At 44.8% G+C, this 25661-nt stretch overlaps 1 long non-coding RNA gene across 8 annotated transcripts in view; it reads left to right on the forward strand.

Annotated features, from left to right (window-relative positions):
- LOC132209278 (uncharacterized) overlaps positions 1–25661 on the forward strand; it is a 372299-nt gene that overhangs the window by 341007 nt on the left and 5631 nt on the right. For 3 of the 8 annotated variants that reach the window (XR_009445356.1, XR_009445359.1, XR_009445362.1), the window contains 3 exons: positions 4581–4738; positions 22257–22363; positions 22785–24244. This is a non-coding gene — a long non-coding RNA (uncharacterized LOC132209278). Of the gene's footprint in view, positions 1–4580; positions 4739–22256; positions 22364–22784; positions 24247–25661 lie in introns of those variants that run through there. The other 5 variants (XR_009445368.1, XR_009445370.1, XR_009445357.1 and 2 more) reach the window with 4 other exon arrangements.

Consider the following 25661-nt stretch of genomic DNA (forward strand, 5'->3'; position numbering starts at 1 on the left):
TGTCGGCCTTGCATTTACAAAGAATCAGTCAAGTGGAGAAATGTCTCAAAGAAAAGCTGTGTAATTGTAGAGTCATGGATGTTTGTTGCACAGGAGGAGGCCGTGCGGTCTGTCGTTACTGCACTACTCAACAAAGATCTGTCTACATTGAACTCACATGGCATTTATTTCCTTTTTGATTGTTTGACCCATAGCCCTGGAGCCTACAGCAACACAAGTGATTATCTAAATACTGCTTAAATATTCAGACACTTTCTGAATCAGCCACACTTTCAGTCAGTGAGTTCATGTCAACTAATGGAAAAAGCAGCTTCCAGTTATCCTTTCTATGCCCTTCAAAATCTTAAACACCTTTTACCAGGTCCCCTTGTCTGCTCCAATCTTGTCATCAGTCAGATGGGCAGGTCAGTGGCAGATTGATATAGCCTGAAGAAGGAATAAGATAAGAGAGTACTTAATGTGGCAAAGCCTGTCGTGCCCGATGGAGGTCAGCTACAGCAGTCAGCAGTGAAGTCCACTGGCAAGGATGGGCGGGTTTTAGCCCAGCGCAGGGAATACAAACCATCACGGGGGAAGCCTCGTTCAGAGTGTCTGCAAACTCGTGGCTTAGGAAAGGACTGTAATAGAACATAGAACAGAACAGAACAGTACAGCACAGAACAGGCCCTTCAGCCCACAATGTTGTGCCGACCATTGATCCTCATGTATGCACCCTCAAATTTCTGTGACCATATGCATGTCCAGCAGTCTCTTAAATGACCCCAATGACCTTGCTTCCACAACTGCTGCTGGCAACGCATTCCATGCTCTCACAACTCTCTGTGTAAAGAACCCGCCTCTGACATCCCCTCTATACTTTCCACCAACCAGCTTAAAACTATGACCCCTCATGTTAGCCATTTCTGCCCTGGGAAATAGTCTCTGGCTATCAACTCTATCTATGCCTCTCATTATCTTGTATACCTCAATTAGGTCCCCTCTCCTCCTCCTTTTCTCCAATGAAAAGAGACCGAGCTCAGTCAACCTCTCTTCATAAGATAAGCCCTCCAGTCCAGGCAGCATCCTGGTAAACCTCTTCTGAACCCTCTCCAAAGCATCCACATCTTTCCTATAATAGGGCGCCCAGAACTGGACGCAGTATTCCAAGTGCGGTCTAACCAAAGTTTTATAGAGCTGCAACAAGATCTCATGACTCTTAAACTCAATCTCCCTGTTAATGAAAGCCAAAACACCATATGCTTTCTTAACAACCCTGTCCACTTGGGTGGCCATTTTAAGGGATCTATGTATCTGCACACCAAGATCCCTCTGTTCCTCCACACTGCCAAGAATCCTATCCTTAATCCTTTACTCAGCTTTCAAATTCGACCTTCCAAAATGCATCACCTCGCATTTATCCAGGTTGAACTCCATCTGCCACCTCTCAGCCCATCTCTGCATCCTGTCAATGTCCCGCTGCAGCCTACAACAGCCCTCTACACTGTCAACGACACCTCCGACCTTTGTGTCGTCTGCAAACTTGCTGACCCATCCTTCAATCCCCTCATCCAAGTCATTAATAAAAATTACAAACAGTAGAGGCCCAAGGACAGAGCCCTGTGGAACCCCACTCACCACTGACTTCCAATATTTTCCTTCTACTACCACTCGCTGTCTTCTGTTGGCCAGCCAATTCTGTATCCAAGCAGCTAAGTTCCCCTGTATCCCATTCCTCCTGACCTTCTGAATGAGCCTACCATGGGGAACCTTATCAAATGCCTTGCTGAAGTCCATATACATCACATCGACAGCTCGACCCTCATCAACTTTTCTAGTCACATCCTCAAAAAACTCGATAAGTTTTGTGAGACATGACCTACCCCTCACAAAGCCGTGTTGACTGTATTTGATCAAGCCATGCTCTTCCAGATGGTCGTAAATCCTATCCCTCAGAATCCTTTCTCACACCTTGCAGACGACAGACGTGAGACTTACTGGTCTGTAATTGCCGGAGATTTCCCTATTTCCTTTCTTGAAGAGAGGAATTACATTTGCCTCCCTTCAGTCCTCAGGTACGACTCCAGTGGAGAGTGATGTTTGACTTTTTAAACTTTTGTTTTTATTCTTCTACTGTTATACTAAGAAGACTGTAGTGCTGAATTTTTTAACTTATTCATTTATTTTTATCACATGGAGCATGGAACGGTACAGCACAGTACAGGCCCTTCAGCCCACGATGTTGTGCCGAACTTTTACCCTAATCCTGTGGTCAATCTAACCTCCGCCCCTACCTTATACTATCATCCATGTGCTTGTCTAATAGCCGATGAAATGCCCCTATTGAGGCTGACTCCACTCCCCTCTCCGGCATTGCATTCCACTCCCCTACGACTCTGAGTAAAGAAGGATGGATAAATTTTCTACTTCTGCAACTAAAATTGCGTACCAAGGTACTTTGTACCTGAGATGGCACCGTCTAAGGCAACTTTGTACTCTTTTCTTTGTACTCTTGTACCCTGTATTGAATGCATGTGATAATAAAATCTCACTCTAATGCATAGCAGGACACTGGGAAGCTTAGAGGAGAAAAGGGACCCTGGAGTGCTTGTTCATGAATTCCTGAAGGGGTCAGGTCAGGCTAGTAAGGGTTGTTACAAAGACATATGGGACACCTCCCTTTATCAGTTGTGGCATAAATTGTAAGAGTGGGAAGGTCACTTTGGAGTTGTTTAAAAGTTTGGTTAGGCCACAGCTGGAGTCGTGTGTGGCATTTTGGTCACCACCCATTAGGAAGGATGTAATTGCACTGGAGGGAATGAAAAGGATGTTGCATGTGTTGGAGCATTTTAGCTGTGAAGAAAGACTGGAAAAAATCACATTATTTTCTGTGAAGCAGAGAAGGTTTGGTGGGTGAATGGAGGTCCTGACAGAGGCATATAAGATTATGAGAGGTATAGATGGGTTGAATAGAAAGCATTGTTCCCCTTAGTTAAAGCATCAATAACAATAGAGCATAATTTTAAAGAGAAAGACGGGAATATTGAGGAGGTTTGAGGAAAATCGTTTTCATCCAGAGTGTGGTGAAGGTCTGGAGCGCATTGCCTGGGCGGGAAGTTGAAACAGGAAACCTCACAACCTTTGAAAAGTACTTGGATGAGCAGTTGACATGTCGTAATATTTAAGAGAATGGTCTCGTGTGTAAAAATGCGACTAGTATATGTTGCAGTGTATTTTTAGAGGTACAGCCTTAGTGGGCCATAGGACCTCTTCTGTACTATATGATTCCATGACAACCCCCAGCCCAGGCAGCTGGTTTTTTCAGTCATCTCCAGGATTACACCCTTCATAGTGTGATCCCTTGCGTTGTTCGCCGTCCCAAGTTCATTAGCTCACACTTTTCCTGGTTGAGTTCAATTGCTGTGCTCAGCTGACCAGTCTGTTGATCTCCTCCTGAAGTTTATTCTTCCTGTCTGTCAACCAATTTTGGATCCAGTGTGCCACTTTGCCTTTGATCCCATGGCTGTTATTTACATGGCCATTCCATCGATATCCTCCTCACTAAATTAGCCATTCGCTAGCAATACAGTCATACATCCTGTGTTTAAGCCCAAATGATGAATTAACTTGACAAATTTCAAGGGTCCTTGTGGAAAGCCCTGCACAACCCCACTCAAAGCAAACATCCTGTCAAATAGATATCCCTCTACCATCAATCACCCTGTGCTCTCTGCCACAGCCAGTTTTGGCTCCAGTGTGCCTCTTTGCCTTTGATCCCATGGCTGTTGTTTTCTTGCTCAATCTGCCAAGGGGGACTTTACTAAGCCCACATCAAATGCATAATGTGACCTCATCTTAACAAATCCATAGTGTTTATCCCTGATTATTTCTTGCAAGTACATTCTACCCCTAAGAATGCCTCTTTATAGCTTCACCAGTGCTGAGATTATTCTGACTGGCCTTTAATTTCCTGGTCTGTTCCTCTCTCCGTTTATTAATAGTGGGACAATGTTAATAGTGTTTCATTACTTCACGTGTGATTGACAAGGGTTTGAAAATTGCTGCCAGCGGCCCAGATATCTCCTCCCTCACTTCCCCCGCTAGCTGGTATACGTTTCAGTTCGCCCTGTAGATGTATCCACTTTTAAAGTTGCTCAACCAGCTGCATCTCCCTGTATCTTAACCTCTGATGCTCCGAGGTCCTCTGCCCTGATATCTTACTTGCAGTGTCCTTTTCCATTGTAAAGATTGACACAAAATATTCATTGAGGACCGTGCCGATGTTTTCCAGGTCCACACAAAGATTACCTCTGTGAAATGAACGAGGAGCTATTAGAGAGGTTTGAGATTTACAATCAAGAAAGAAATTGACAAAATGACTTCCTTGGAGAATCAGACAACATACATTGTCCATTGTTGTAAACAAACAGAAGTTTTTGTTTCCACAGTTGTTTGCAAATAGCCAATCAAGATCATAAAAATAATGTTTTAAGATGATTTACAAAGCAAGGCAATTGAGGAAGATGTATTGGATGTATTGAACTCTCAACTACCTCCCTTAAGTTTAGGAATGTCAGTATTTTTCTTCTGGATAACTTTTGCAGATATCTTCAAACAAGTAGCTGAACCCACAGATTTATGTGACCAACGAAGCCTGAGCCTTTTGCTTCACGATGCAGTCCAGATCCCTCGGCAGCTGGGTGAGGTAGCTTCATTTGGAGGCAGCACCATTGAACCAAGTGTCCGCAGTTGCTTCCAACATGTAAGTGTGCTCTGCACCAATTCATAATGTCAAGCGGGTCTACTTGCCAGTATGAATTTTGAGCTCATTTTCGTTTTGTTCACCTGCACATCTGCCAATGTGGTATATCGTATCCATTGCACCCGGTGTGGCCTCCGCTACATTGGGGAAACCAAGCAGAGGCTTAGGAACCACTTTGCAGAACACCTCCGCTTGGTTCGCAACAAACAACTGCACCTCCCAGTCGCGAACCATTTCAACTACCCCTCTCATTCCTCAGACGACATGTCCATCATGGGCCTCCTGCAGTGCCACAATGATGCCACCCGAAGGTTGCTGGAACAGCAACTCATATTCCGCTTGGAAACCCTGCAGCCCAATGGTATCAATGTGGACTTCACAAGCTTCAAAATCTCCCCTTCCCCCACTGCATCCCAAAACCAGCCCAGTTCTTCCCCTCCCCCAACTGCATCTCAAAACCAGCCCAGCCTGTTTCTGCTTCCCTAACTTGTTCTTCCTCCCACCCATCCCTTCCTCCCATCTCAAGCTGCACCTCCTTTTCCTACCTACTAACCTCATCCCACCTCCTTGACCTGTCTGTCTTCCCTGGACTGACCTATCCCCTCCCTACCTCCCCACCTGTACACTCCTGTCTACCTATCTTCTTTTTTATCCATCTTCGGTCCGCCTCCCCCTCTCTCCTTATTTATTCCAGTTCCCTCTCCCCATGCCCCTCTCTGATGAAGGGTCTAGGCCCGAAACGTCAGCTTTTGTGCTCCTGAGATGCTGCTTGGCCTGCTGTGTTCATCCAGCTCCACACTTTGTTATCTTGCACTATTGATATGGACTGGTTTGTCACTAGAATTTATTACCCAGGCAAAGTGTGTCACGACTTCAGTTGATCTGAGCTCTTAACAGCAGGTGGAGCCTCAAGTTAATGCCTCTTCTGAATGCTGGCATCTCCGACAATCCAAATTCCTCAGTACTTCATTGAAGTATTACCCTAAAAATTATGCTTAAATATAAATTACAGCTTGAAGCCATAACCTTCTAATTTATTGTTGAGAGCTCTACTAGTTTATAACAGAACTAGAACAGACCTGGAATGGATACGGGATGGTTTTCTTGAGCAATATGTTGAGGAACCAACTGGAAAGCAGTGCATCTAAGACTGGGTGCTGTGTAATGAGAAGGGAATCATTGCCAATCTAGCTGTGCAAGATTTCTTCGAGATGAGTGGCCGCAACATGATAGAATTTTTTCAATCAAGATGGAGAGTGTGAGAGTTGACTTGGAGACCAGGGTGCTGCATCTTAATAATGAAAGCTGAAGATATGAGGCATGAAATTAGCCTTGATAGATCACAAAGAGTTGCTTAAAGGGATGACAGTGGATAGGCAATGGCAAACATTTAAGGAGCACGTGGGCGGACTACAACAACTGTTTATTCCTGTCTGGCATGAAAGCAAAATGGGTAAGAGGACCAATCCATGACTTAACAAAGGCAATTAGCGATAGTATCTGATCCATGGAAACAACATTTGAGGATTGGCAGCATAGTAGAATTTAGCAAAGAAGGACCAAGGGATTGATTAAGAAGGGGTAAATGCAGTAAAGTAAGCATACAGGGAACATAAAGACTGACAGAGTTTCTATAGATACGTGAAGAGAAAGAGACTGGTAAAGACAAATGTTAGGAAGGGGGTTGACCAGTCAAGGGAAGACAGACAGGTCAAGGAGGCAGGGCTGACGCTGGTAGGTAGGAGGTGGGGTGGGGTTAGGGTGTAACCCTAACCCGAACTCTCACCCTAATCTCCACCCCACCTCCTACCTACCAGCATCATCCCCTCCTCCTTGACCTGTCTGTCTTCCCTTGACTGATGAACCTCCATCATAACTCCCCAACAACACTCACCTTTACTGGCTCCAGCACCGCCTCTTTGATCTGTCTCCACCTATCTTCTCCTCTATCCATCTTCTATCCACCTCCCCTTCTCTCTTTATTTATTTCAGAATCCCGTTCCCCTCCCCCATTTCTGAAAAAGGGCCCAAACCCGAAACGTCATCTTTCCTGCTCCTCTGATACCGCTTGGCCAGCTGTGTTCATCCGGCTCCACACCTTGTTATCTCAGATTCTCCAGCATTGGCAGTTCCTCCCGTCTCTGAAATGGTCTGTTGGCCTTCGTTCCGAGAGGTTTCGAGTACAGAAGCCAGAATGTGGTGTTGCAGTTACGCAGCACCTTGGTGAAGCCGCACCTAAAATAGTGTGTGCAGTTTTGTGCTCCTTTTCTGCGGAAGGATGCTGTTGCTCTCATAGTTTATCAGTGCAGCGCATGTTTATCAGCCTGTTTCCCGGAATGGCAGGTCTGATGTATGATCAGAGATTGACTCGGTTAGGATTGTTCTCGCTGGAATTCAAATGAATGAGGTGACTTATAAAATTCGAACAGGACTGGACAGGATAGATGCAGTTCCCAGTGGTGGGTGTGTCCAGAACCAGGGGTCACAGTATGAGGATTCAGGATAGACGATTTCGGAGGTATTTCTTCACCCAAAGAATGGTGAGTCCGTGGAAATCATTACCAAAGCAAGCAGTTCATGTCAAAACATTGAACGTATTCAAGATATGGCTAGATATAACACTTGGGGTGAATGGGATCAAGTGTTATGGAGAGAAAGCAGGATTAGGCTGTTGAGTTGGATGATCAGTCATGATCATGAAGAATGGTGGAGCAGGCTCAAAGAGCCATTTGGCCTCCTCCCTCCTCCTAGCTTCCATGTTTACAATAGTCACTCTCTGAAATGCAAAGCTTGAGCAATTGTGCAACTTTGAACTGGGTGCTGGTAGTTTGGTCAGTAACGAAGTTAGGTAAGGCTCGGCAGGACAGTGCTCATTGTTGTTTCTAACATTTTCACCGTGCAGGACTTAGTCCTTGCTCTGCTTCAAGCGAAGAAGTGAGCTAATTGGAGATATCTACAACTTGTTAAGGTTCCAAAGGTTTAAAGTGATGTGGGGATGTGTGGTATTGCTCATAAAGTACATCATGAAGATAAATAAGATAAAAGATAAAAGAATGACGAGAGTAAGATGAGGGCCAATCAAGGACAGTAGTGGGAAGTTGTGTGTGGAGTCAGAGGAGATAGGGGAAGCACTAATTGAATATTTTTTGACAGTATTCACTCTGGAAAACGACAATGTTGTCGAGGAGAATACTGAGATACAGGCTACTCGACTAGCGTTTTGTACAGTCACGGGATTTATAGGGATTGACTTCCGGAGCCATGATGTCATGCTCCAACTGTACAAAATGCTAGTGCAGCCTCATTTGGAATATTGCGTGCAGTTCTGGTCGCCCCATGACAGGAAGGATGTTGAAGCATTGGAAAAGGTGCAGAGGAGATTTACCAGGATGCAGCCTGGTCTGGAGCACAGGCCCTATGAAGAAAGGCTGAGAGACTTGGGTCTGTTCTCATTGGAGAAAAGGAGGCTAAGGGGGGATTTAATAGAGACATATAAGATGATCAGAAAATTAGATATTGTGGACAGTGAGAGTCTTTTTCAGAGGATGATGATTTCAGCTTGTACAAGGGGGCATAGCTACAAATTGAGGGGTGATAGATTTAAGACAGATGTCAGAGGCAGGTTCTTTACTCAGAGAGTGCTATGGGCGTGGAATGCCCCGCATGCCAAAGTAGTTAACTCAGCCACATTAGGGGCATTTCAACAGTCCTTGGATAAGCATATGGATAATGATGGGATTGTGTCAGGGGAGGGGCTTAGATTAGTTCACAGGTCGGCGCAACGTCGAGGGCTGAAGGGCCTGTTCTGTGCCGTATTGTTCTATGTTCTATGTTCTATAATGGATATCACAAGTAGATGACTGATGTGTATACTGTGCATTGTCAAATGGTTCAAATTTTAGAACTGAAAAGTGCCTGGTCTACCTCAAATTGCCATGGAAAACCAAAGCTTCTCAAAAGTTTGAGCTTAAGCAAGTAATTCATGCTGCTGCTGTATAGTGGTTATGTGAATGGTATTTTCCCCTAGCAGGATGCTGTTGTCAGTCCAAAAATAATCCTCATTGCATTGACCAACATTGTCTATGAAATTTGCAGCCAGTATTATGCCAGACATATAGGTCATATATGATAATGATTGGCCGACTGAAAACTGCTTGTTTGTAATGAGCAGAGCACACCGCACCGGCACGTGTGAGATGCTTTCTCTTTTCCACAACCAAGGACCCCAACATGGTTCGCAGAACTTTCACTTTGATCCATTTCACAAAATTCGGCCCTCATCCATTCCACCTATCCCAGAATCATAAATTCTCCTTATTCTCAGCTTGTCCCTCCATCAACCTCTGCGTTCAGCAGATTATCTTCCAGCATCTTCACCAGTATCCCCTTTCAGCATTCCAAAGTGACCATTTCCTCAGTCACCAAGCAAGGTCCCAAATACACTTGTAAAGTGAAACAGCGATTTACCCGTACTTCATCTGTTCAAACATACAGGTATATTCAATTTTTCCAGTGTTTTCTCTGCAAAGGGGAAATGATACATTGATTAGGTGATTATCCTGCGGTACACCCTCATTCAGTCCACAAGAGTGGACTTGTCAACCACACGACATGTTTTTCTTCTCGTATAAATTATTCCAATTGTTTGAAATATCATGTTCTTGCGTTTGTTCCATTGGGTGTAAGACAAAACTGCTTTGGTAATAAAAGTCTCTCTGAAATGAAAGACACAAATGTAAGGTATTTCCGGCTGGTAGACAGGAGGTCGGAAAACTCCCAAAAATTCTCAAGGGAATGCTTGTGATGAGGTGGAGGGTAGAAGAAATTATGTTACGAAACATTATTTTTTGCAAAAGCTTGGTAACACAATGGTAATTTTTTTAAAAAAAATCAAAGGTTGTGTCCAGAAGAGGTGTGAATAGCTACATAGGCATCTGAATGCAAAAAGGGATACAGGAGCAAGATGGAAGCGTAGGTTCTGATCTAAATTGGTTGAACTTAATATTGGACCAGAAGGCTAGAAAGTGACAAGACAGATGATGAAGTCTTGTTCCTCAAACTTGTATTAAGGTTGTTGACTAATTGATTGATTTATTGTCACGTGTACCAAAGTAGAGTGAAAATCTTTATTTATGAGTGGTACAGGCAGATCATAGTAAGCGAAGGATATACAGATGAAAATGACAGAGGCATGCAGGTTACATTGAACAGAGCATGCGCTCAGTGAGATCAATGTTAGCAAGATCAGCGTTATTTCAGGCTAGAGAGTCTATTTATCAGTCTGATAACAACTGGGAAGAAGCTGTTCCTAAAACTGTTGGTGTGCATGTGTTCAGGCTTCTGTACCTGGTGCCTGATGGAAGAGGATGTAGGAGATCATTACGTAGGTGCGATGGGTCTTTGGTGATGCTGGCTACCTTTCCGCAGCAGTGAGCCATGTAAATGGAGTCCTTGGATGAGAGGTTGGCTTCCGTGATGATCTGGGCTGTGCACACCCGCTTCTGTAGTTTCTCACAGTCCTGGGCAGAATAGTTGCCATACCAGGCCATTATACACTTGGACAATGTGCTTTTAATGGTGCATCTGTAGAAATTGGTCAGGCCAAATTTCCTGAGCCGCCCGAGGAAGGAGAGGCATTGTTGTGCCGCCTTGACCAACGTATTTTCGTGGAAAGTCCAGGACGGGTTGTTGATTATCGTCATACCGGGGAACTTGACACGCTCCACCCTCTCAACCTCAGTTCCATTGATATACATCAGGGCGTGTTCTCCTCCTGTCTTTTGAAATCAGTGATCAGTTCTTTAGTTTTGCCGACATCGAGAGAGAGGTTGTTCTCTGCACCACGTCACCAAACCCTTTGCCTCCCTTCTGTATTTTGATTCATTGTTAGATATCCATCCCACTGCAGTGGTGTCGTCAGTTAACTTGCAGATGGCGTTAATTTGGAATTTGGCAACACAGTCATGGGTGCACAAGGAGTGCAGTAGGGGGCTGAGGAAACATCCTTAGAGGGCACTAGTGTTATTGTGGAGGAGGGGCAGTTACCTATCTTCACTGTGGTTTTGGGTCAGAAAGTTAAGGATCCAGTAGCAGAGGGCAGAGCAGAAACCTAGGTCATAGAGTTTTGAGATCAGTCTGGAGGGGATAATAGTGTTGAAGGTGGAGCTGCAGTCAATGAGCAGGATTCCTACATAGCTCATTGTGCACATTTCTGCCAACGACATCGGTAGAAAGAGGGTTCACTGAATCCCTACAGTGTAGAAACATTCAGCCCAACAGGTCCACACCTACCCCTGCAAGGCTAACAAACCTGGTAGCTATGGACAATTTAGTGTGGTCAATCCACCTAATTTGCACATCTTTGGACTGTGGTAGGAAACTGGAGCACCTAGCGAAAACCCTCACAGACATGGGGAGAATGTGTAAACGAAGAGTCACCCAAGGGTGGAATTGAGCCCAGGTCCCTGGTACTGTGAGGCAGTAGTGCCAACCACTGCACCACCTTGTTGCCCTTGAGACTTTCTCCAAGGCTACCCTTGTGTCTTAAGGGACTCTTTTCCCCCCATTCTCACTAACACATTTATTATGTCGTACAATCCCGTAGCAGCAATATCTTTTAGAGTGTGGGAAGAAATGGGAGTAACTGGAGGAAACTCAAACAGTCATGGGGAGAATGCGCAAACTCCACACAGACAGTTGTCCACAACTGGAATCGATCCTGGGGCCCTGTCACTGTAAGGCAGTGGTGCTAACCACTCAGCCACTGTGCTGTGGCATTTAGGTCCTGCAAAATGAGTACAAGAACTAGAATGATGAATATTCAACCTTTCGCACAAAAAGTTGGTCAGAGCTAGGACTCATACTAATCACTGTAACACTGTTTCTGAGACAACAAGGTGGAGAGCTGGATGGACACAGCAGGACAAGCAGCATCAGAGGAGTAGGAAAGCTGATGTTTCTGAAGAAGGGTCTAGGCCCGAAACGTCAGCTTTCCTACTCCTCTGATGCTGCTTGGCCTGCTGTGTTCATCCAGTTGTACACCTCGTTAACTCCGATTCTCCAGCATGTGCAGTTCCTGCTATCTCTCCAGAACACTTTTTGTTTTGTTCACAGCAATGACAGAACACAGTTTGAGAGAAAATAATGCAGCCATATACACAACATTGATGAAAGATACTTTCTCATTTCCAAATGTTAAGGAAAGCGTTGTATGAAAATTATATTCTGTCACAGAATTTGGACACACTCTGGTTTCTTCCTGTGTTGCCTAAAACGTATGCCATGTTTTTCGACCTTTGATTTCTCAGCATTTCTTCTTCTTTTGTAATGTAGTGCTGGAGGGAAACCATAATCCCAGATTGTAAGTGCTTTGAGGTTCAACATTGTCTGAGAACCCCCTCACTGTCTCTGAATACCCAAACTGATCAATAATAATCATCCTAATTGTCTGTCTTGACCTTACTGCAGCATTGCTTATTGTGTCACTGGCGGGTGACAGATCACATTGACATTTCACATCATGAAAGTAGCTGCATGAATATTTGTATTCTTGGTTCTACATTAGTGAGTTTTTGTTGCAACGTTTTGGTCTGGAAGTAAGAGGCATCTCAAAGAATGTGCTATCTGTGCTTTTGTGGAATCTGCTTTTGTACTTTGACTTTGGGTTAAGCAATGTAACATGTCCTTGCTGATTTTCCATATTTAATTCAATTAGAATTTCATTGACTCTAGGTTTTACTCTTGAAATATGATGAATGAGCAGAAGGCTATTCAGTCCATTGAGTCTGCCACTCAATGAGATCATAAAATACTGATATTCCTCGATACCACTTTCCTGCCGTTTCCCTATAGCGTTTCATTCCCATACTGTTAAAAATACTCCAGTCTGAGCATCTTAACTTTTGTACATCCCTCTGCAGGCAGTCTGGCAGTCTCATCACTTGTCTTCCATACCTATTTTTGTGTTTTCTGTAAGCTCAGTAATAGTACATTCACTTTCATCACTATGTCATTAATATTTATTCGCAACAAGAATGGCCGTGGCATTGATCCGTATGGCAGTTCACTTTTTACAGCTTGCCAACCTGGAAATGACTCCCCCTGTACCAAATGTCTGTTCTCTATTATTTGGTCAATCCCCTATCCATGTTAATATATTTCCCCAAAACTATGTGGTCTTATTAAAAGTCTTATCTGCTTGAAGTGTGATTATTTTTACAAATACCTTTTTGAATGTCACACCCTTTTATTTGTACTACTTGTAATCTCCTCATGGAATTCTTATAAATCTGTCATGCACAATTTCCTGTTTATCAAGCCGTAGTGACTGTGATTGTATTACGTATTTTAAGTGCTCTGCAATTACATCTTTTCTGATAGGCTCTTGCATTTTCCAATAACAGACATTAAGCTAACTGGCCAGTAGTTATCTTTTTTGTCTCCTTTCCTTTCTAAAATAAAGGTACTAGTCATAGCATCCCTGCAGCATGAGAGCAGGCCACTTGGCCCATTGTGTCCAAACTGACTCTCGGAAGAGCATGGCACCCAGATTCAACCAGCTGCCCAGCCCCTGCAACCTTGCATTTCCCATGGCTAATCCACCTAATCTGTGCATGTTTGGATTGTGGGAAGAGACCGGAGCAGCTCGAAGAAACCCACACAGACACGGGGATAAGGTGCAGATTCCTCACAGAAAATCACCTGTGGATGGGATTGAATCCAGGTCCCTGCCACTGTGAAACAGCATGCTACTCACTGAGCCACCATACTGCCCTGTGGGGCACTGGGACTTTTTGAAAAGCCAAGGATACTGGAGAGATTGTGATCAGTGCATCAACTATCACTATAGCTATTACTTTTAATATCCTGGGATGCAGCACTTCGGGCCCAGGGGACCTAATGGTCTTTAACCCAGTTAGTTTCCCTCATATCTTTTCTTTAGGGATAGTTGCTGTTTTATATCCTGTCCTATCATTTGCCCTTTGATTATGCAGGAATTTTGGAACACTGTCAGTGTCTTTTACTGTGACTGTATTCATTTGTGGGACATGTGTGTCACTGCCTGGCCAGTATTTCTTGCCCATCCTGAGTTGCCTCTTGAGAAGGTGATGGTGAGCTGCCTTCTTGAACCACTGCATTCTTCCTGCTGTGGGTTGACCCACAGCGCTATTAGGGAGGGAATTCCGGGATTTTGAGGGGAAGGAATGGCAATGTATTTCCAAGTCAAGATGGTGAGGGACTTGGAGGCGGTGGTGTTCCCATATGTCTGCTGCCCTTGTCCTTCTGGATGGAAGTGGTCTTGGGTTTAGAAGGTGCTGTCTGAGGAGCATTGGTGAATTTTTGCAGTGCATCTTGTAGTTAGTACCCACCGCTGCTACTGAGCATTGCAGATGGAGGGAGTGGATACTTGTAGATGTTGTACTGGCTGCTTTGTCCTGGATGGTGTCAAGCTTCTTGAGTGTTGATGGAGCTGCACTCATCCAGGCAAGTGGGGAGTGTTCCATCGCACTCCTGACTTGTGCCTTTTAGATGGCGGACAGGCTTTGAGGAGTCAGGGGGTGAGTTATTTGATGTGATATTCCCAGCATCTGGCCTCCTCATGTGGCCACTATCTTAATGTGATGACCAGTTGAGTTTCTGGTCAATGGTAACGCCCAGCTGACAGTGAGGGATTCATTGATGGTAACACTCTTGAATGTCAAGAGATGGTCAGAGCCTGGCATTTGTGTGGCGCAAATGTCACTTGGCACTTGTCAGCCCAAGCCTGGATATTGTCCGGATCTTGTTGCACGTGAACTTGGACTGCTTCAGTGTCTGAGAAGTCAAATGGTGCTGAACATTGTGCAAACATCAGCGAACATCCCCACTTCTGACCTTATGATGGCGGGAAGGTCATTGATGAAGTAGCCGAAGATGGTTGGGCCGAGGACACTACCCTGAGGAACTCCTGCAGAGATCTTCTGGAGCTGAAATGATTGACTGCCAGCAACCACAACCACCTTCCCATGTGTCAGGTATAACTCCAACCACCGGTGAGTTTGCCTGTGAAACCCATTGATTCCCATTTTGCTAGGGCACCTTGATGCCACACTCGGTCAGATGCAGCCTTGATGTGAAGGGTTGTCGCTCTCACTTCAGCTCTGGAATTCAGCTCTTTTGTCCACGTTTGAACCAAGGCTGTGATGGGGTCAGGAGCTGAGTGGCCACGGCAGAACCCAAACTGGGCGTAACTGAGTAGGTTATTTCTGAGCAGGTGCTGCCTGATAGCACTGTTGATCACACCTTCCATCACTTTACTGATGATTGAGAGTAGACTAATGGAGCAGTAATTGGCTGGCCTGGTTTTGTCCTGCTTTTTCTGTACAGGACATACTTGGGCAATTTTCTACATTGTCAGGTAGATACCAGTGTTGAAACAAACTAGAACAGCTTGGCTCAGGCAGCAGCAAGTTCTGGAGCACAAATCTTCAGTACTGTTGCTGGAATGTTGCCAGGACCCATAGCCTTTGCAGTATCCAGTGTCCCTAACCATTTCTTGATATCACATGGAGTGAATTGAATTGACAGAAGACTGGTATCTGCAATAGTGGGGATCACTGGAGGAGGCCGAGTTTGATCACCCATTCAGCGCTTGTGGCTAAAGATTTCTGCAAATGCTTCAGCCTCATGTTTTGCACTGATGTGCTTGGTTCTTCCATCGTTGAGGATGGGGACATTTGTGGTGCCTCCTCCTCCTCCAGTGAGTTGTTTAATTGTCCATTGCCATTCATGACTGGATGTGGCAGGGCTGCAGAACTTACATCAGATCCATGGTGAGATTGATTAGCTCTGCCTATCACTTGCTGCTTTCGCTATTTGGCATGCAAGTAGTCCTGTTTGGTGGCTTCACCAAGTTGATTCCTCATCTTCAGGTGAGCCTGGTGCTGCTCCTGGCATGCCCTCCTGCACTCTCCATTAAACCAGGATTGATGGTAACGGTTGAGTGAGGGACATACTGAGCCACGAAGGTTGTAGATTGTGCTAGAGTTCAATTCTGCTGCTGTTGATGGCCCACAGCACCTCATGGATGCCCAGCCTTGAGTTGCTAGATCTATGTGAAGTCTGTCCCATTTACTGCAGTGATAGTGCCACACACATGATGGAGGTTGTTCTCAATGTGATGGCGGGACGTTGTTCCACAAGGACTGTGCGATGGTCACTCTTACTGATACTGACATGGACAGATGCAACTGCAGCTGGCAGATTAGTAAGGATGAGGTCAAGTATGTTTTTCCCTCTTGTTGGCTCCCTCACCACGTGCCGCAAACCCAGTCTGGCAGCTGTGTCCTTTAGGATCTGACCAGCTCGATCAGTAGCACTGGTGCTGAGCTACTCTTAGCAGTGGATATTGAAATCCCCCACCCAGAATACATTTTGTGCCCTTGCCATCCTCAGTGCTTCCTCTAAGTGTTGTTCAACATTGCAGAGTACTGATTCAGCAGCTGAGGGAGGACGGTACGTGGTAATCGGCAAGAGCTTTCCTTGGCCATGTTTAACTTGAAGCCATGAGGCTTCATGGGGTCCAGAGTCAATGCTGAGGCCTCCTAGAGCAACACTGTCCTGACTGTACACCACTGTGCCACCACCTCTGCTGGGTCTGTCCTGCCGGTGAGAGAGGACATATCCAGGGATGGTGATGGTGATGGTGGAGTCTGGGACATTGTGTGAAAGATATTATGACTGTGTCAGACTGTTGATTAACTAATCTGTGAGACAGTTCTCCCAATTTTGGCACGAACCCCAAGATGTTAGTGAGGAGGACTTTGCATGGTCGACAGGGCAGTTTCTGCCATTGTCTTTTCTGGTGCCTAGGTCAATGCTGTGTGATTTATCCAGTTTCATTTCTTTGAGTCTAAGTAGTGGTTGGTCCAACTGAGTGGCTTGCGAGGCCATTTTAGAGGGCAGTTGAGAGTCAAGCTCATTGCTGTGGTCTGGAGTCATATGTGGGCCAGACCAGGTGAGGTTGGCAGATTTCCTCCCTTGAAGGACATTAGTGACAATGGATTCATGGTGATCGGTAGATTCTTAAGTCCAGACTTCTTTTAAAAATTAAACTTCCACCATCGAACCCAGGTCCCCAGAACATTTTCTGGGTTTCTGGATTAATAGGTTAATGATAATACCAGTAGGCCTTGAGGACTCATGCAAAGAATTTATTTAACTCTTCAGCCATTTCCTGGTTCCCCAATATTATTTCTCCAACCTCATTCTCTTAGGGGCTTGTATTAACTTTGGCCTGTCCTCCTTTCTATATATTTAACAAAGTTCCAGTTGCCTGTCCTGATATTATTTGCAAGTCCATCCTTAAAGTTTACCTAATCCCCTTCTTTTTTTGGTTGTTTTCTGCCTTTTAAGAATTTCTCGATCCTCTGGCTTGTGATTAATCTTTGCAACATTATATCTATTCTTTCTTTCCATTTGATAAAAGGATCCCTTTGCCTTGTCACGTAGGATAATACGATACAATGTTTTGTTTGTCTTTTCTTGCAATACAGAGTTTTTATAGAACATTACAGCATAGTACAGGCCCTTCGGACCTTGATGTTGTGCTGACCTGTCATACTGATCTTAAGCCCATCTAACCTACACTATTCCATGTGCGTCCATATGCTTGTCCAATGACGACTTAAATGCTCCTAAAGTTGGCGAATCTACCACCGTTGCAGGCAAAGCGTTCCATTCCCTTACTACTCTCTGAGTAAAGAAACTACCTCTGACATCTGTCCTATATCTTTCACCCCTCAATTTAAAGCTGTGCCCCCTCGTGCTCGCTGTCACCATCCTAGGAAAAAGGCTCTCCCTATCCACCCTATCTAACCCTCTGATTATTTGATATGTTTCAATTAAGTCACCTCTCAACCTTCTTCTCTCTAATGAAAACAGCCTCAAGTCCCTCAGCCTTTCCTCGTAAGACCTTCCCTCCATACCACGCAACCTCCTCGTAAATCTGCTCTGCACCCTTTCCAAAGCTTCCACATCCTTCTTATAATGCGGTGACCAGAAATGTACACAATACTCCAAGTGCGGCCACACCAGAGTTTTGTACAGCTCCACCATAACCTCTTGGTTCCGGAACTCGATCCCTCTATTAATAAAAGCTAAAACACTGTATGCCTTCTTAACAGCCCTGTCAACCTGGGTGGCAACTTTCAAGGATCTGTGTATATGGACACCGAGATCTCTCTGCTCATCTACACTGCTAAGAATCTTACCATTAGCCCTGTACTTTGCCTTCCGGTTACTCCTACCAAAGTGCATCACCTCACACTTGTCTGCATTAAACTCCATTTGCCACCTCTCAGCCCAGCTCTGCAGCTTATCTATGTCTCTCTGCAACCTACAGCATCCTTCATCACTATCCACAACTCCACCGACCATAGTGTCATCTGCAAATTTACTAACCCATCCTTCTGCGCCCTCATCCAGGTCATTTATAAAAATGACAAACAGCAGTGGACCCAACACCGACCCTTGCGGTACACCACTAGTAACTGGTCTCCAGGATGAACATTTCCCATCAACTACCACCTTCTGTCTTCTTTCAGCAAGCCAATTTCCAATCCAAACTGCTATATCTCCCACAATTCCCTTCCTCCACATTTTGTACAATAGCCTATTGTGGGGAACCTTATCGAACCTTGCCGAAATCCATATACACCACATCAAACGGTTTACTCTCATCTACCTGTTTGGTCACCTTCTCAAAGAACTCAATAAGGTTTCTGAGGCACGACCTTCCCTTCATAAAATCACATAATACACCAACTTTGGATGCTTGTATGCTTGCTTGTTTGCTGATCAAAATTAAATAAGTGAAACAATTGCACTGAGGTCACCAATCAGCCAGCACATGACCCTTCCTGTGCATTGGCTGCATGGTTACAAGGAGGAAGAATCAAGTGTCTGGTTCAGCTCAGTGAGACAGAAGCTGTATATTTTGGAAGTTTTGGATTTGACCTTTGAACAGGACAGTTCCATTTATGTATCTAAGTTATATTTATTCACTGTTTCACAGTGGAAGGACACAGTGGAAGGATGGCAAAATGGTCAACTCAAGGATGAATCTTGGGGATGTTTACTAATAATTGCACAGTGTTTAGCATCAACAGCAAGATGTCGATAATACTCGGGCTTGAACTGATGAGTGCCAAATAATGTTTGCACCACAGAGGTGCCAGGCAATGATCATCTCTAACAAGAGAGAATCTCACCATCTTCCTTTGTTGAGTTTCAACACTGAAATTCTGTTATCAACTTCATGGGCGTTACTACTGACTTGAACCTGCATGAGATAAGCCATATAAATACTGTGGCTACAAGAGCACGTCTGGGAATCATGTGGTTAGTATCTCCTCTCGTTTCTCCCCAAAGCTTGTCCATCTCTGACAAGGCAAAGTTGGGAGTGTGATGGAATATGATTGCCTGGATGCCGCAGCTCCAGTAACACTCAAGAAGCTTGATGCCATCCATGCTTGATTGGCACCATTTCCATCACCTCAACATTGATGTTTGTCTACTGCTGATAGACAATGGGGGCATTGTGTACCATCTACAAAATGCACTGCAATAACTCATCTGACAGCAGTTCCCACTGGAAAAACAAGGGTAGTTCACCTGTATTGGGTACGTGTGACTGCAATAAATCAAATAAATCAGATCAAATGCTGGGCCAGAATCCTGGCCATCCCTATCTATCAGCCTTGTGCAGGGTATCTATCCCAGATGAACACTTGCGGTCCATGAAGTTAGTTCAGTGCCTTTGCAACAGTGATAATGTGTGACCAATGTATGCTGGCCTTGCGCAGGACCAACATAGAGCCATACAAATGATATAAACCAGAAGGGAGCCATTCAGCCATCTTTGTCCATACTGACCCATAGACATCTGATGCCTTTTTTAATCCCAAATTGTTACAAACGTACATGGACCTGCAGCACTTAAAGTGCAGATCCAGGTACTTCTTAAAAGAGTTTAGAATCTCTTAGTCCAACACCAATTCAGGCAGCAAATTCCTGACACCCATCACCCTCTGCATAAAACGGATTTTCCCACATCCCCTCTAACCCTTCTGCCACTTAGCTTGACTCTGTAACTGCTGATTTTTGAATTCTCTGCCAAGGGAAGCAGCTTCCTCCTGTCTACACTAACTCTACCCTATCTCTGCCCTTCACTGTTTTGTATACCTCAATCATGTCATCCCTCAGACTTTTCTGTTCCAAGGAAAACAGCCTCATATTTACAATTCTCCAGCTTTGGCAATATTTGAGTAAATCTTTTCTGCACTGTCTCCAGAGTTATTATATACTTCCTGGATTGTGATGAACACAACTGCACACACTACTCCAGTTGTGGCATCATCAGTATCTTGTACAGTTTTATCATGATGTCCTTACTTTGGTAATCTACACTTTTCCCAATGAGGCAAAGCATTCCCTGTGCCTTCATCAGAACATTACTGACCTGTAGTGTTACCTTTAGGAACCTGTTCACTTCCATGCTTAGATCCCCCACTTCATCTACCCCTCTCAGTATGTTCCTATTTATTGTGTATTCCCTTTATGTCCTCATGAAAAGCAATGCATCACACTTGTCAGAGTTGTGCTCCATCTGTTGCTTTCCTGCCTTCTCCGCCAACCCATCTAATATCATTTTGGAACTTGGAGCTATCCTCTGTCCTAGCCACCTTACATCCAATTTTTCAGTTGTCTGCCAATTTACCAATTGTGCCCCCCATGTTCAAGTCTGAATCGTTCATCTATAAAATAAATTAAAGGGGCCCCAAAATCAAGCCCTGTGAAACACCAATGGAAATTGCTTTCTGTTCATAAGCACAGCCATGAACAATTACCCTTGTTTCCTGCCACTAAGCCGATTAGTCAACACATTACTCCGTATCCCATGACCCATGAGCTTTCACTTTTTTGCACTTCTCAGGTGGGACGTTATCAATTGCTTTGCTAAAATCCATGTCGACAAATTCATTGCGCAACCCTCATCGATCCTCCTTGCCACTTTCTTAAAGAATTCAACTAAATTTGTAAGTAATGACCTTACCTTGACAAAGCCGTGCTGACTATCCATGACTAGTCCATGCCTTTCTCAGTTAGTTTATTTGATCTCTCAGATCGATTTTAAAATTTTCCCACCACTAACGTAAGACAAGCAGGCTTTTAATTGTTTGGCATTTCCTTCGTACCCTTTATAAACAATGGAACCACATTTATATTCCTTCTCTAATTGATTTAAAACAAAATTTGCCCTGAGGATGATTAGTTTAGTCTTGCATGTGCTGGTGCTACCCTCCTAATGGAGGAAGGGGGACTTTTCATCCAAATTCCCTACTTGTTTCCTTTGTTTTAATTTTCTTTTCTTGTAAATATTTCACCCAGTTCCCTTTTAAGTGAAGCACTAGATTTTGCTTGAATAATCACTTGCAGTAAAAGCATTCCCTATTCCATTATATGGAAACTTTTCCTCTAACTTTCCCATCATTGTTGTGTGAACAAATCCTGGCCTGAATCACAAGAAACAAACTGTGTCTCTTCAGAATTTTTTTTTGTTTGTTAGGGGTCTTATCTCATGAAAAAACAAAAATCAAGCTCTGTTTTTCTGAAACTGGAACAGCAACATTAGAAGCTGCAAGTTCTTCAGTATGTTTGGGAGATCTAGAGTGAATTGTCCCGGAAACCAGATGTTCCACAACATGGTTCTGTGCTCGTGACCATTGGCCTTGAGATTGGTCTCATCTGTCCAGTATTGGAGAATCAGCCTTTGCCTGCTAGAATAGACCAATCATAAAGTCACCAATTGTAAGAGATGCAGTGTTTACCTTCCCTGCATTTGACCTTACTATTGAAATTTTTTTTACAATTATGTGGCTTCTGTCAGATTCTAGTAACTATTTGGAGCCACAGGTGAGAGCTGGTGAAGGTGAGGATGAACCCAGCATGAGCTGCTCAAAAAAAAAGTGAATCAAACAATTTTTTTTGCCCTCTCTCTTAGTCACTCCAAATCCTCTTGAAGCATCTTTGTATCTTCCTCTCAATTCTCATTTCCAACCAGTGATGTGATTTGTCAGTCACGGTGTTTTTCTGTAAATATGCCCATCTTCATCCTTTGTCCCCATCCACAGATTAGCACATTTAATATGAAGAACATAATATGAAAAACATATAGACCACATCAGATGAATTTCCCTCTTCAATACTTCTGATATCTGATAAATAGAGGCCTTCTAATGGGCATTAACATGTTGTGTCAGCATTGCTTGACTGTTGCTTAAGGTTGCGGTGGTAATTAGTCTTTCTGCATTAAATGTACTTTCAATATTAGAAACTTAAGTGATTGACTACTTCATTGGAACCTAATACAATTATCAGTGTTTTTTTTTGACAGTGCTGATTGATTGGATTTACTAAATGGAAATGTACAGTGTTGCTTTCAAATGGTGATAATTTCTCAATGGAATTTCACGTGCAGGCACTCAGACATGAACTAATGGATAAGGAGGAGACAATCATAACTGCTTTGGATTCAGCCCATAGAAGGGCCAGAGGAGCCGCGCTGACACCTTCATGTTTAAACAGGTCAGCCACTTCATCTATTGCAGGAACAACCACTTTTCTGCAGAACACTTGGCTTTATAGAGGAGTAAGATTTTAGAAATAAAGTAATGCTAAGCTGGAGAGTGAGAAATAATGCAGGGACTCGTATGTTATTTAAAGAAACATGTTACAGCGCATGACAGAAGATTCTGTGACAGTTACTTAGAATTGTTTGTTGTGGGAACAATTGAAAATGTTTCCACTCACCTAGTGATCGTGGTAACTTCAAATTATTAGAAAATTTATAGATCAGCATCTTGAAATATGTTTTTGTTCATTTTCACAAAACGTTACATGACTTTACGTTCTGCAATGTGTTCTTAATTACCATATTCAAAAGCAAAAAGCATGTGTTTACTGTCCTACCATATTTTGGTGATGTATTGATGTGTCTCATTTTCAGAGGACACTTTTCTGCGTGCCACGAGATGTATATCAGCCATACCAAAATGCTGCCTTTGCCTGAGACAGGGAAGATCAACTGACTTTGGGGAAATGGAGAATCATTCATGAATCCAGTTACTTTCTGATCTGACAGCTTTGTGGCATCTGAATGGATAACAATTTGATCTGGTAATCTCAATTGATAGAGTGCAAATGTGTAGTGATGCATTTTGGGAGCTCTGGTAAGTGAAAGATGTTCACAATGACTAGTAGATCCCTAGAGAGCACTGAGAAACAAAGGGACCTTGATGTCCAAAAGCAAGAGTTCATGCCCTCTGCTTCTGGCCTTTCAGGCAAAGTTGGATCCAACACTCCACTGAGTCTTAGATCCCATGAGCTCTTGTTTTGTTGACCAGTCTGCTATCACTGACCTTATCAAAAACATATAGACCACATCAGATGAATTTCCCTCTTCAACACTTCTGATATCTCCTCAATAAAAATTAGATAAAATTTGCAAACCATGGCATTACCTCAACAAAGCCATGCTGACTATCCCCGAACATTCCATGTTTCTCCAAGTGCAGCGACATTTTGTCCCTTAAAATTCTTGCTGATAACTTCCCTACCACCAAGGTTAGACTGGCTTGTAACTTCTGGATCTGTCCTTTCTTCTTTTATATAAAAGTATGAGCGGTCCTCTGGCACCTTAGCTGTGGCCAGAAATGACTTGAAAAATCTTTGCCAGGACCTTTTGATATCTCCTCCCCTGCTTCATAAAGTCATGCAGTATAGAAACAGGCTCACTTGATCAACATCAATGCCAACTAACAAACATCAAACTACTGATCCCATTTACCTGCACTGAGTCATTACCTGCCATACCCTGGCCCTTTAAATGCTCATCTGTTGCTTCTTTAATATTGCAAGCGTATCTGCCTTCTCCACCTTGTCAAGCAGCATATTACATGTTTGTATCACTTTTGGTGAAAACACTTGCCTCAGATCCCCTCTAAATAGCTGACAGTTTACCTGAAATCTATGCCCCCTGACTTAAACTCGTCTACTGGTTCTCACAATCAATCTATGCCTCTCATAATTTTGTATACGTCGATCAGATTTCCCCTCAGCCTCCTCTGCTGCATGGAAAACGCAATTAGCCTACCAGTTTCTCCTCATAAAACTTGCATTCAATCACAAAACAACACCCTGAAACATATACTATCAACCAACCTGGCCAACATCTCTGTCTCCGGCTTGCTACAGTGTTCCAGTGAAGCCCAGCACAAGCAGACAGAACAACACCTCATTTTCTACTTGGGGACCTGACAGCCCTCCAGACTTAACATTGAGTTCTGCAATGTTAGGGCCTAAACTCTCCCATATCCCAGCGCCCCCACCCCACACACCAACCCTCTGCTCTCAGTAACACTGTCTGCCCGTCACAGGGCCCTCACCCCCTCCTCTAAGTAATACTGCCCGTCACAGGGCCCTCGCCCCCCCCCCCCCCCCCTCTCAGTAACACTGCCCGTCACAGGGCCCTCGCCCCCCCCCCCCCCTCAGTAACACTGCCCGTCACAGGGACATCACCCCCTCCTCTCAGTAATACTGCCCGTCACAGGGCCCTCGCGCCCCCCTCTCAGTAACACTGCCCGTCACAGGGACATCACCCACTCCTCTCAGTAATACTGCTTGCCATAGGGCCCTCACCTGCCCCTCTCAGTTATGCACTGACTGACTGTCACAGGGCCCTCACCCCCTCCTCTCAGTAACACACTCCGTCACAGTGCCCTCAGACTGTCACAGAGCGCTCACCGCTCCGCTCAGTCACACTGCCATATACAGGGCCCTCACGTGCTCCTCTCAGTAACACTGCCTGTCACAGAACCCTCACGCGATCCTTTCAGTAACACTGCCTGTCACAGGGACCTTACCCGCTCCTCTCAGTAACACTGCCTGTCACAGGGCCCTCACCCGCTCCTTTCAATAACACTGCCCGTCACAGGGACCTTACCTGCTCCTCTCAGTAACACTGCCCGTCACAGGGACCTTACCTGCTCCTCTCAGTAACACTGCCCGTCACAGGGACCTTACCTGCTCCTCTCAGTAACACTGACTGTCACAGGGCTCTCACCCGCTCCACTCAGTCACACTACCTGTTACAGTGCCCCTACCCGCTCCTCTCAGTAACACTGACTGTCACAGGGCCCTCACCCGCTCCTCTGTTACACTGACTGACTGTCACAGGGCCCTCACCCACTCGTCTCAGTAACACTGACTGATTGGAAAGGGCGCTCACCCACTCCTCTCAGTAACACTGCCCGTCACAGCGCCCTCACCCACTCCTCTCAGTAACACTGCCCGTCACAGGGACCTTACCTGCTCCTCTCAGTAACACTGACTGTCACAGGGCTCTCACCCGCTCCACTCAGTCACACTACCTGTTACAGTGCCCCTACCCGCTCCTCTCAGTAACACTGACTGTCACTGGGCCCTCACCCGCTCCTCTCAGTAACACTGCCCGTCACAGCGCCCTCACCCACTCCTCTAAGTAACACAACTGTCACAGAGCCCTCACCCACTCCTCTCAGTAATACTGTCTGCCACAGGGCCCTCACCCCCTCCTCTCTTTAACACACTCCGCCACCGTGCCCTCACCCCCTCCTTTCAGTAACACTGCCAGTCACAGGGTGCCCACCCGTTGCCCTCAGTAACACTGACAGACTGTCACAGGGCCCTCACCCGCTCCTCTCAGTAACACTGCCCGTCACAGGGACCTTAGCCGTTCCTCTGAGTAAGACTGCCTGTCGCAGGGCCCTCACCCACTCCTCTCAGTAACACGGCCCGTCACAGGGCCCTCAACTGCTCCTCTTGGTAACTCTGACTATCTCCCGGC

Source organism: Stegostoma tigrinum, unplaced genomic scaffold (assembly GCF_030684315.1).
Source record: "Stegostoma tigrinum isolate sSteTig4 unplaced genomic scaffold, sSteTig4.hap1 scaffold_80, whole genome shotgun sequence".
Taxonomy (NCBI): domain Eukaryota; kingdom Metazoa; phylum Chordata; class Chondrichthyes; order Orectolobiformes; family Stegostomatidae; genus Stegostoma; species Stegostoma tigrinum.